At 43.1% G+C, this 11,536-nt stretch overlaps 1 long non-coding RNA gene across 1 annotated transcript; it reads right to left on the bottom strand.

The window, feature by feature from the left end:
* Positions 1-633: 633 nt before the first annotated feature.
* LOC141252583 (uncharacterized) lies at positions 634-5,225 on the bottom strand. Its single transcript, XR_012313972.1, has 3 exons — positions 4,924-5,225; positions 2,739-2,853; positions 634-1,007 (listed from the first exon to the last, which is right to left on the bottom strand). It is a non-coding gene; the product is annotated as an uncharacterized lncRNA (long non-coding RNA).
* Positions 5,226-11,536: the final 6,311 nt, after the last annotated feature.

Consider the following 11,536-nt stretch of genomic DNA (forward strand, 5'->3'; position numbering starts at 1 on the left):
GGGGGCTCAGAGGGTGCCATGCATACCAGGATGGGGGCTCAAGGGGTGCCATGCATACCAGGATGGGGGATAAAGGGATTCCATGCATGCCAGGATGGGGAATCAAGGGGTGTCATGAATACCAAGATGGGGTATAAAGGGGTGCCATGCATACCAGGATGGGGGATAAAGGGGTGCCATGCATACCAGGATGGGGATGACGGCCAGGTATACCAGGATGGGATGGGGGCCACTTATACCAGGAAGGAGGGGTCATACATACCAGGATGGAGGATATTAACAGAATTGGGGGACATTACCCCAATACCAGTGTCAGCAGCAGATCCCCTCCCCCATAACAGGGCATCATGACCACATTTTTTGCTAACATTTTTTTTTCCTATTTTCCTCCTTTAAGACCTAGGTGCGTCTTATGGTCCGGTGCGTCTTATAGTCCGAAAAATACGGTAATTAGTATTTTCAGTATTGGAGCGCAGATTAATATAAGTAAGTAAGTACACTAAAAATTACTCCCCCTCCCTCAAAAAAATCCATATGAAAATCTTAGAATCAAACAGTAGATATATATACTTTATTTTGAGTACAATCAAACAGAAGCATGGACAGGTAAAATAAGTTAAAATCAATCTACAAACAATAAATACCAGTAGAGAAACTGGGCACATTAAACGTGTCAGTTACAAAAAAAGTTTGTCTAGGTTTTTGATTATTTTTTATTATCTACAATCTTTTTTAGCTTACTATACTGTTCTGGAAAGTGTTGCATTTAGTTTTTAGCTTAATTTTTCCTAAATGGAAAATAAGAACAAAATATGCAGTTACACAGGAAGAGGTGCAGCGTAAAATGCTATCCGTCCAGTTGACGTCTTGCTATGGAGACCTCATTCGCATGCCGCTAATTTTTTTCAGTTTTTTGAGTTTTTTTGCTGTCAAATTTCTTAATTGCTGAATAAACATTTTTGGATGCTGCGTTAAAACACCATTTTTCACCCGTCTTCATTTCTACACTAAAAGAAAGTGAAAATGAGGGAGAATATTTAGAAACAAGATCATTATATTAAAAAAACATGCATAGCATTAAAAAGAACCTGTCATTATGACAAAGCTTTTGAAGGTGTTGTGTGATTTAAAAAAAAAAAAAGCTGCAAATGAAATTACAGAAACATTTCTCACCTCTTTAATCCCTAGCACAGACGCGCTGGAGATGCTTGTCGGTCTTTATTGACAACCTGACAGCACTGCAGTCATTCAGTGGCACTCTTGACTTAGTAATCATGCAAGTGATTGGCTGCAGAGGTCATCTGCTGTTCTTACTGGTATCATGGCTTAGTGCTAAGTAGTTATGCCACTAGTATAGTATGTGATCGTTCAGGCGAGTGTTTGGCTGCAGTAATCACATGCCGACAGCTTGTCCACAAAGACTGTCAGGATCAGCTGTAGTGTAAGTGCTGCAATGGTCGGGGTTGGCACTGCAAAGTACCAAACAGCTCTGGTAAGGATCATTTAATGTGGACTGGGCCTTTGCCACATAAGGGGGCATCAGATATAGGGGGGGCTTGTTATAGACTTTGCATTGATCTCCATGAGCTTAACATTACATCTCTGGATGTAATTTTAATTCAAGTTACCGGAAATGTTTTTATTCCCGAATTTTGTGGCAATTCTGCAAATAACCTGCAGCAAAATCCACGTTGTACTAGAATTCAAAATGGAGTTTCCCTCTAAACACATTTATCATTTTTCCAGTAGGATAGGGAGTGACTGTAAAATCACTATGGGTCTAGCTATATGGACCCTCATTCATTTCAAGAAATGGGGTCGCGATGTCAATGTGTATATGGAGCATTGTACGTATGCTCAACAAACGCTTCATTCACTTCATTTATTGACAGAACCGCTATATCATTCAGGTGATAAATGTATTTAGTAGGAAAAATGCTTTAAAAGAACCCTACTCACAGTTATATTCTGTAAGAAATTAGCAACATTATCAACAGACCAAAACACTTACTAATTTCCCTCTCCTGCATTACAGTAATGCTTTATAGGGAACTTGTTAGGTGTTTTTGTCCCCAAACCATCACCACTATCATCCACTGCTGAGCTAGTACTCTCTATATTAATGTTTCCTAGCTCCAGCAGAGGCCTAAATTTTCCTAAAACAGACATTTGTATACAGTAAATTGGTCTCCGTGTACAAATTTCTGGTTTGAAGTGAAGGAGTTGGAGACGTGTTGGAGACGTGTGCCCCAAATCAAGCTTGCTGTATCCTTATCCTGCCAAGTATAGCTTGATTGACATTCCTAAGAACATCATGCACATGCCTAGCGAATCCAGTACTTTCCATCTTTGGGCTAACCTAGTTAGCGCAAGTTAATCATGCTTTAGTGCAAGGCGTGGGATGATGCGCTTGCTGATGGTAGCCGTGGTGGTTTGACAGCCAAAAAAATAGGTTTTCTTTAAAGAAGTTTTTTTGTAATATCCAGGTATAAAATTCTATTTCAATTGATCAAAAGTACAATATGGCCTATTACACATGAGATCTATAACCTCTATCCATCTCTCATTATTTCCCCTCTTTCCGTAATGATGAATGAATTGAACTATTTTGACCAAACCATTTATAATGAATGAAAAACGATTAGCATGAAAAGCTTTTATAGCTATAAGCCATATGAAGATGTATCCTTCTCAATGTACAGAATAGTTATATATATACTTTTATGTATTATACTTACATAAATGCCTTGTTTGTACAAGCCTTATCATCAGTCCTGTTATAGCTTTTTATGTTTTCAGAATTAAGGCGATTGATGGCACTTTTACAGCATGTTAAGATGTTGCTGCCTGTATCTAAAATAGAAATGCCAAGTACAAATGAAAAGAAAGATTAAAAAGGGTAAAAGTAACCAATAAAAGTGTGACAAGATAGAGGTAGTCCAAACAAATAATACTGGTTTAAAGGGTTATTCCCAAAAACATAACGTTGTCTTAGTTTTCTATATACAGTACAGACCTAAAGTTTGGACACACCTTCTCATTTAAAGATTTTTCTGTATTTTCATGACTTTGAAAATTGTACATTCACACTGAAGGCATCAAAACTATGAATTAACACATGTGGAATTATATACTTAACAAAAAAGTGTGAAACAACTGAAAATATGTCTTATATTCTAGGTTCTTCAAAGTAGCCACCTTTTGCTTTGATGACTGCTTTGCACACTCTTGTACTGTATACAGAATGAATTATTTTCACCAATACAGCATATTTTGAAATCTGCACTTATTTGCAGCTATCACCCCCTAATGATGCCCCACCAGGGCTCTCATTACTCTGCATTGCCACTGTATCCATCATCTAGTAATTCTAATACTTTCAGTATAGCATGCTCAGATGCACCTTTTGACCTTGTTTAATAAAGCATGTCGTGGTATAGCTCAGTTATGCTATGCTGAAAATCCCACTGAAACCAGCTGTGTTTGCACTTAATGACCCTAATTCATAAAAAAACACCTGCACCTAAGACCCTGTGTAATAAAACATTTCCCAGAGTACCTCACAGAATCTTGATTGCCCTGAAAGCTGTGTTGTAGTACAGGTTAGCTATTCTATGCTCAGTTCTGCTATGCAGAGGAAAGCATGAGCATGCCATGAAGATCCCTAAGAACCATCAATAAAATATGGACTTTGTAAATGATAATGAATTTTGGTCAAATAGTGCATAACAGTCATTACATTGAAAACCATCAATGGTAACGTCATTCATCTATTTCTATTAGGAAGCACACAGGAAAGCAGAGGATGGGGCCTGCAGCACTCAGAAGAAGCAGTGTGCTGCTGGGAATTGTAGCTTTACAAAGGGGCAGGAGGAGATGAAAAAAGACACAAAGGTACAAAAGATAAACTTTATGTTGGGCTTGTATTGTATCTTAAGAATAGTCATGCATATATTGTACTTTGTATATCGCCATTGTGGAAATAGTCCTTTAACTATGTCTGCTAATTTCACTAAGCGTTAATATATTAGTCGGCGATAGATAATGCATTACTTTAATGTGTGATAATTTGTGAAGATAAAAATACTGCTATAACAAAACTGAAAAGACAGTCATTTCACTGACAAAGTCTTGTTGCTTTTCAATTTGAGAAATACATCTCCAAACAGGAAACATTTTTTTTCTACATAGAAATATTTTTAGTTTGACACCAGTTAAGTTGAATGCATCTAACATTTACAACTATTCGCTTAGTCTCAGGCAATTTAGCTCAACTACTGTGTGTCAAATGGGTGAATTATATTATCGATTAATATATAGATATTTGTCCAATCTTTTTGTGACCGTGGCTACAATTGAACACTCAGCATGCAGCAGTATTATTGCCAAGAGAATTTGTGATGGACCCTATTATTAGTCAGTGGTTTCCATTGAGCACAGTTTGGATGTGCTGTACAATGAAGCATCTATGAACAGAGCCTTAAAGGGGTATTGTAGTTTACATAAACAATGACCTGGATAGGTGTTAAATGATAGATAGGCTTGAATATCACTGCTAGGGTCTCCACTGACCAATAGGCAGGGGACTTGAACCCTATGAATTGGAGTTGAACAGAGTAAGAAACAAATATAGCTACCCAATACATGTGAAACAAGCAACTTTGCAATTTGCCTCTCACTAAAATCCTCTCTGTTCACAAGTACATAGGTATTTTCAATCCTATATTTTACTGCTCATTGCCTAGGGTTACCGTCCAACTCTGCAGTGTATCGAAGGGGGCCGGTTTAGAAAATACATTCTTAATCATACAATCTGTGAATTAATTAGTACTTAGTAATTACTGCTCCAAAATCAATGTATTGCAGACAGAAAAGGACAATTTATATAAGTGTTTTGCATCATTGGTTTGTAGAAATACTTACAGATTGAGAAACCGGAGACTTGCAGTGCTAGAGCCACAAGCACAATCAGACAGGCTGCTCTCATGATGACTTCTCTTATGTCTTTGCCTTTGTGGATACATTCTGTGATCTTCTCCTTGCATTATATACTATTCCTTAAGGTGTGGGATGTTTGTAATGGAAGTTTTTGTTAAGGTGTTGTTATATCCTAATTCCATTGTTGAGACTATATTTTGCTTTCATTGTAGGTGGATCCTATATTTAAATGTGAAAGTCCCCTCATACGTAGGTGAAACTGATAAGTAAAATGTAATATTTATGAGAGGAAGTAACTGGACCCACAGGAAGTTGGGAACTTTTTTCTACATTACAACTCTTTCCTGCCACAGGAGATGTAATGACACAATAAGTTACTTGTACGAGCCTGTAAAATTATGTTTACATTAAAAAAAATAATTAGTTTACGGACTGCAAAAAATCTGGTCCATACATAAACGGGGGACTTAACTTAGACTATGTTATCATCTTGCTTTACTCCGGCCATTCATCGCAAATCAGTTTTTTCTAGATATTAATAGTTAATTGTTTACTAGATACAGATTATTTTGACCACTTTTATGTGACTTCAGGTTACCCAAACTGAATAAGTGTCCAATTCCTTATAGAATTGTAAAATATTACACTGGTTTCACGCAAAGTGTTTTTGCCAAAAACACCACTGCTGATTTTGATGCAGTTTTTTGGACCCATTTTGGATTTTGCTCAACAATTGCATCAAAATCTATAGTGTCGTTTTCACCAAATCACTGTGAGGGAATAACTGAGGGTTAGGCTCCAGGAAGAGAAGGAGACACTTGGCCAATTTTCCTGCAATAACTTTTATCACTCAGGAGACACCACAGTAGTGTTGAGCCACCCCCGTAGTGTTCGAGTTCGGTTCGGTTCGTCGAACACCCATGTGTTCGCCGAACTGTTCGTCGAACTGTTCGTCGAACACCTTCGAACACCGTTAAAACCAATGGCAGGCAAACAAAAACACATAGAAACACATAGAAAACACCTTCAAAGGTGTCCAAAAGCTGACAAACTGCTCAGAAGACATAACTAACACATGGAAAAGTGACAAGTACATATAGTCATGCGAAAATAAAAGAGGTGGAGGAGTAAAAGGAGGGGGAGACACAGATATAGGCATGTCATGCCCTTCTAAAATCCAAAAAGTGAGAAGCCGACACGGCCAGTCCGCTCCTGCCCGTGCCACCTCCGTGTCGCTGGGTTTGTGCCAGAGCCGCAGTGAACCCTGATGGCCAGCCCCCCTCTCCCAATACTGGTGCCTGTCCGCTGGTGGGTCGAGCGAGCCCCCCTGTGGTGGAGGCAGCTCTAAGCTTTTTAATTTAAATTGTCTCTCTAATTTGAATGAATACACTTTAAATCCATTTACAAGGATCTATTGGAGGGCAAGTCTCATGCCAGCAGCCGCGTAATTCCAGCTCCAGTAGCGTCCACTAAAGCTGCTGCAGTTAAAAAGCTTTTATAAGGATCGAGCTCGGCTGTCCACCGCAAGGCATCCTACTGCCAGTCCCACCCCCTATGACTTGGGGTGCCTCCTGATGCTCTTCACTGAGTATCCCATGGTCCCGAAGCATTTCCTTTGAAAAAATTAAGTGTCTAAACTACAGGTGGTGTAGCTTGCTTAACAGCCGGGATAATCCGCTGACTAGCAGACACTGCTACTAGGCACAAAGTATTTCCTGGGCTAGATGCAGTTAAAAATTTGTAATTAGATACTCTCGTTGGATGCTGAGAAAGCATTCCATAGAGTCTCCTGACACGCCATATATGATTCTCTTAAAAAGCTTGGGGTAGGGGTCTAGGGGACCCTTTTATAGCCAAAATCACGGCCCTGTATCGCAATACGTCACCTAGGCTGAAGATAAATGGAACTGTAGCACCCTGAGGGCTCGGTTGCTACAGACGTATTGCACCTCACCCAGAGGTGTGATATCTCACTCTCAGGTAAGGATGGAGTGTGGATCAGGACCCGACACCTGCATCCATTACACCACATTGCCGTGGGGCAGGGCGACCAATATGCCCCTGAGATTGGCACGACAGTCCCTGTCCCTGGCTGGAGTGGGGGGAGGGAACACTGAGGAAGGGGAACCCTGTAGTGCAGGAGCAGGGAGGAAGCAGTTCCTGGGTGCATTGAGAAGGGAGTATAAAAGGTGGGCACCATCTTAGTTCAGTGCAGAGAAGTCTGAGCAGAAGTGGCAGGGAGCAGGGGCTCTGCATGAGCTCTGCTCCGGAGGCGGGCCTAGTAACAGAGGCCCAGGCCTGGAAGAGGGAGAAGGAAGGAAGAGGAGCGGAGAAGGCTCCAGGAACGAGGAATGAAGGGATCCCAGGGGTGCGGACGGGCGAGTCGCCACCGCACGCCCGAATCCACCTGCGTGGAGGGGTCAGGCCAAAGGGGGAGACCGGTCCCCGAACTAGTGGAGGCAGGAAACGACCCTCAGCTAGAAACCGGAGGCTCTGACATTTTATGTGGCGCAGCCCCTCGCTACACCCGCTAGGAAGGCACCACATAGGGTCAGGGAAACTGGCGCCAAGTTTATCAAGAGGAGGCCCGAGGCAGCCGGACAGAAGTGTTGGTAAGAAAGGCCAGACAAAGGACACACAAAGGGGGTCCTGTGAAGTGCTCCAAAGTTATCTGGGAGTTGTCTGAGCCCCTCACCTGGTGAGCACAGTACGACGTGGGCAGCCGTTACCTGCAGACGTGGTCTGGATAATAAGAACTGTGAGTAAAGGCCCTGGACTGCATCACTGACTCCGTGTCGTTACTGCTGCTGCCCTGCACCATCACCCCCATCCTCCGCATACACTGCCCTGAGGCTATACTCCTCCCGTGGGGAGTTATGCTACGCTCTGCTGCACCCACAACACCAGCCTCAGCGGTCTGCCCTGTAGCGGCGGTTCACTCTGACCGCAATCCACGGGTGGCATAGTCGGACATTTAAACATCAAAACCACATAAATAGTTCCGCCACTGGTTTGACCGCCCTGAGCCACGGAACCGGGTCGCTGCCACGAAGACTACAACCACCAGCATCCACCAAAAAGGGTCCGGCTCCGGGTGTCCCAAGGCCCAGGGGGTGCGTCAGAACATTTTCATCACCTTTCACAATCACCAATGGGACAAGGCAGGGATGTCCTCTGTCCCCTCTCTTATACATCCTAGTGACGGAGCACCTGCTCTCATCAATTCGCCATAACCCCAATATTAGGTGGATTGAGGTGGGAGGCACCGAGTACAAGTGCTCTCTATTTGCTGATGATGTCCTAGTATATATCACTCAATCACATATATCCATCCCTGCTGTTATGGCTGAAATAGATCACTTTGTCACATGGTAAAATTTTAAAATCAATGCAGCGAAGTCTGAGGCCCTCGATGTCTCCCTCCCCAAATCCATATAGGATTCCATCCAGTCCAACTTTCCCTTTGCCTGGCCCTCACAGGGTATCAAATACTTAGGAATTCCTATTCATAGAGACCTCTCCCATCTATGTTATCTTAATTTTGGGCCCTTTATTGAACAATTCCATACAGACCACGGTTGGCAAGTTAGAACTGTAAGATTCACTACGTGAACCACTGGTGTTTTGTGGAAAAGCACATGTACACTGCGTTCCAAATTATTATGCAAAAAGTGTTTAGGAGTGATAAGGGAAGAATTTGTTTGTTTGTCAGTTAAACTCATTGATGGTGATGTGTGTCAGGGCTCTTTATATCACTGTAAGCAATTGCAGACACCTGTGCTAATTAGTTTGGCAGGTGTGTCCAATGAAAGGCAAGACTACTTAAGAAGGCTCTCTCACATTATTAAGCAGCCTACATTTTCTGCCAAAATGGGAAAGAAAAAGGATGTGTCGGCTGCTGAGAAGCAACAAATTGTGGAGTGTTTAGGTCAAGGCATGACTACAATCAACATTGTGCGATGATCAGGATGAAGTGTCTTGGCAATCAAGAAGTATGTAGCTGATTCACAGTACACACGTGTGCGTGCTGATAAGGGCAAATTGAGGACTCTTTCCTACAGGCAATTACGTCAGGTTGAAAGAGCAGCGGCAAAAAAGCCTTGTCATAGCAGCAGACAAGTTTTTGAAGCTGCTTGTGCCTCCAACGTCCCCCGAACAACAAGATGCAGGGTCCTTCAGAGGTTTGCAGCTGTGCATACGCCATCCTGTCGACCTCCTCTATCCACTTCACAGAAGCAGAAACGGCTCCAGTGGGCCAAACATTACATGAAGACTGATTTCAAAACTGTTTTGTTCACGGATGAGTGCCGTGCAGCGCTCGATGGTCCAGATGGATGGAGTGGAGGATGGCTGGTTGATGGACACCCCACGCAAACACGGCTACAGCGCCAACAAGGAGGAGGTGGAGTAATGTTTTGGGCTGGAATCATGGGGAGAGAGATTGTCGGCCCCTTTAGGATCCCTGAAGGCGCTAAAGATGAACTCCATAATGTATGTGGATTTTCTCAAACAGCACTTCCTGCCATGGTTCAAGAAGAAGAACCGTGTATTTCACAGCAAGATCATTTTTCTGCATGATAATGCACCATCTCATGCTGCACATAAAACATCTGCATCTCTGGCTGATATGGGCATAAAAGGGGACAAACTTATGGTGTGACCCCCATGCTCCCCTGACCTCTACCCCATTCAGAACCTTTGGAGCATCATTAAAAGGAGTGTCTATGATGGCGGGAGGCAGTTCACATCTAAGCAACAGCTCTGGGAGGGTATTCTGTCCTCATGCAAAACAATTGAAGCAGAAACCATCCAAAACCTGACAAATTCAATGGACGAGAGAGTTCAGAAGCTCCTTTCGAACAAGGGGTCCTATGTGAAAATGTAACATCACCTAGAATAAAGTTTTGAGTTGAAAACTGTTTGATTTCAGTTTCTAACAACCTGCTAATGCTTATAATTTCAAAAATGACCATTTTTTTGGTCTTTATTAAAATGAAAACGTTGATCGAAAAGTTTGGGGGATCTAAGAGTGTGGCAACCCAGTAGTCATGATTACTTCGAATTCTGACAATATGAGGGTCATGCTGCAGGTAGTGCAGCAAGAAGGCACTTATGTGTCTTGCGCATCTCGGAGCCCCAAAATTATTTTCCGGGCTAGATGCAGCTAAAAATTATTTTTAATTTTAAATCTGGTGGAGCTTATTATAGATGGCCTAATAGGATCAGTGCTGCACACTGCTACAAAGCCCAAATTATTTTCCAGTCAAGATACAGATAAACATGATTAGTAATTTGAAAGCTTAAAACGGTTGGTAGGGTGATTTTAACCAATCATCAAGCTTTTACTCTCCCCAGGATGACACAGGGGTAGAAAAGTCGTTTCGGATCCATGATTTGTTCATCTTTATGAACGTGAGTCTGTCTACATTATCAGTGGAGAGCCGCGTGCGCTTATCTGTCAGCACACCACCAGCAGCGCTGAACACACGTTCAGACAGAACGCTGGCTGCGGGGCATGACAAGATCTCCAAGGCGTAAGTGGCTAGCTCCGGCCATTTATCCAGATTGGAAGCCCAAAAAGAGCAAGGGTCCAGTGACACAGTCGTGGCTTCAATGTTTACTTGGAGATACTCCTGTACCATCGTCTCTAGGCGTTGACTATGTGTCAGACTTCTTGTCTCCTGTGGCCTTGCAAAGGATGGGCTAAAAAAGTGGTGAAATGATTCCGCAAAATTGATGTTACCAGCAGATACTGTGGTTCTGTTACGGTTTGAGTGCTGAACACTTGACGGTCCCACGGTTGGCAAGTTGGAACTGTGAGATTCACTACGTGCACCACTGGTGTTTTGTGGAAAAGCACATGTAAGATTCTGCAACAGTCTCTGCTGATACTCCTGCATGCGTGCATCCCTTTCTTCGGCAAATTTACTTTTGTACCGGGGATCTAACAGTGTGGCAACCCAGTAGTCAGGATTATTTCTAATTCTCACAATTCGAGGGTCATGTTGCAGGTAGTGCAGCAAGAAGGCACTCATGTGTGTTGCGCATCCAGGAGCACCAAGTCCCTGTTGTGTTGGTGGCGAGGTAACAATCATGCTTCCTTCCTCTGTCCTCTCCCCCCAACCTCGCACAACAGAAATGTGATCAAGGTCTCCCTCATCTGATGAGTCTTCCATCAGTTCGTCCTCCACTTCTTCCTGGGCTCCTGCACCTTCCTCACTAGTTTGGCTGCTACCATGCGCCCTGGTAAAACCATCTCCCCCACCCTCACATGCCTGCCGCCTTGGTGCTGCCGACCGTCTGGACCTTGCAGATGTTAGCCCTTCCGCATACAACTCCTCCTCCTCTACTTCCTCCACCTCCTCTTGTGCCACCACCTGACTCCGAATTCTGTTTAACATGTGCTCCAGCATGTAAATCACCGGAATAGTCATGCTGATAATGGCATCATCAGCACTAAACATCTTCGTCGCCATTTCAAAACTGTGCAGAAGGGTGCATAGGTCCCTGATCTGAGACCACTCCTCCAGCGTGATTTGCCCCACCTCTGGATCTCGTTGGCCCAGGCTATACGTCAGAACGTATTGCACCAGGGCTT

This window comes from Phyllobates terribilis, unplaced genomic scaffold, assembly GCF_046119375.1.
Source record: "Phyllobates terribilis strain yellow unplaced genomic scaffold, ASM4611937v1 Scaffold_2__4_contigs__length_985480577, whole genome shotgun sequence".
Taxonomy (NCBI): Eukaryota; Metazoa; Chordata; class Amphibia; order Anura; family Dendrobatidae; genus Phyllobates; species Phyllobates terribilis.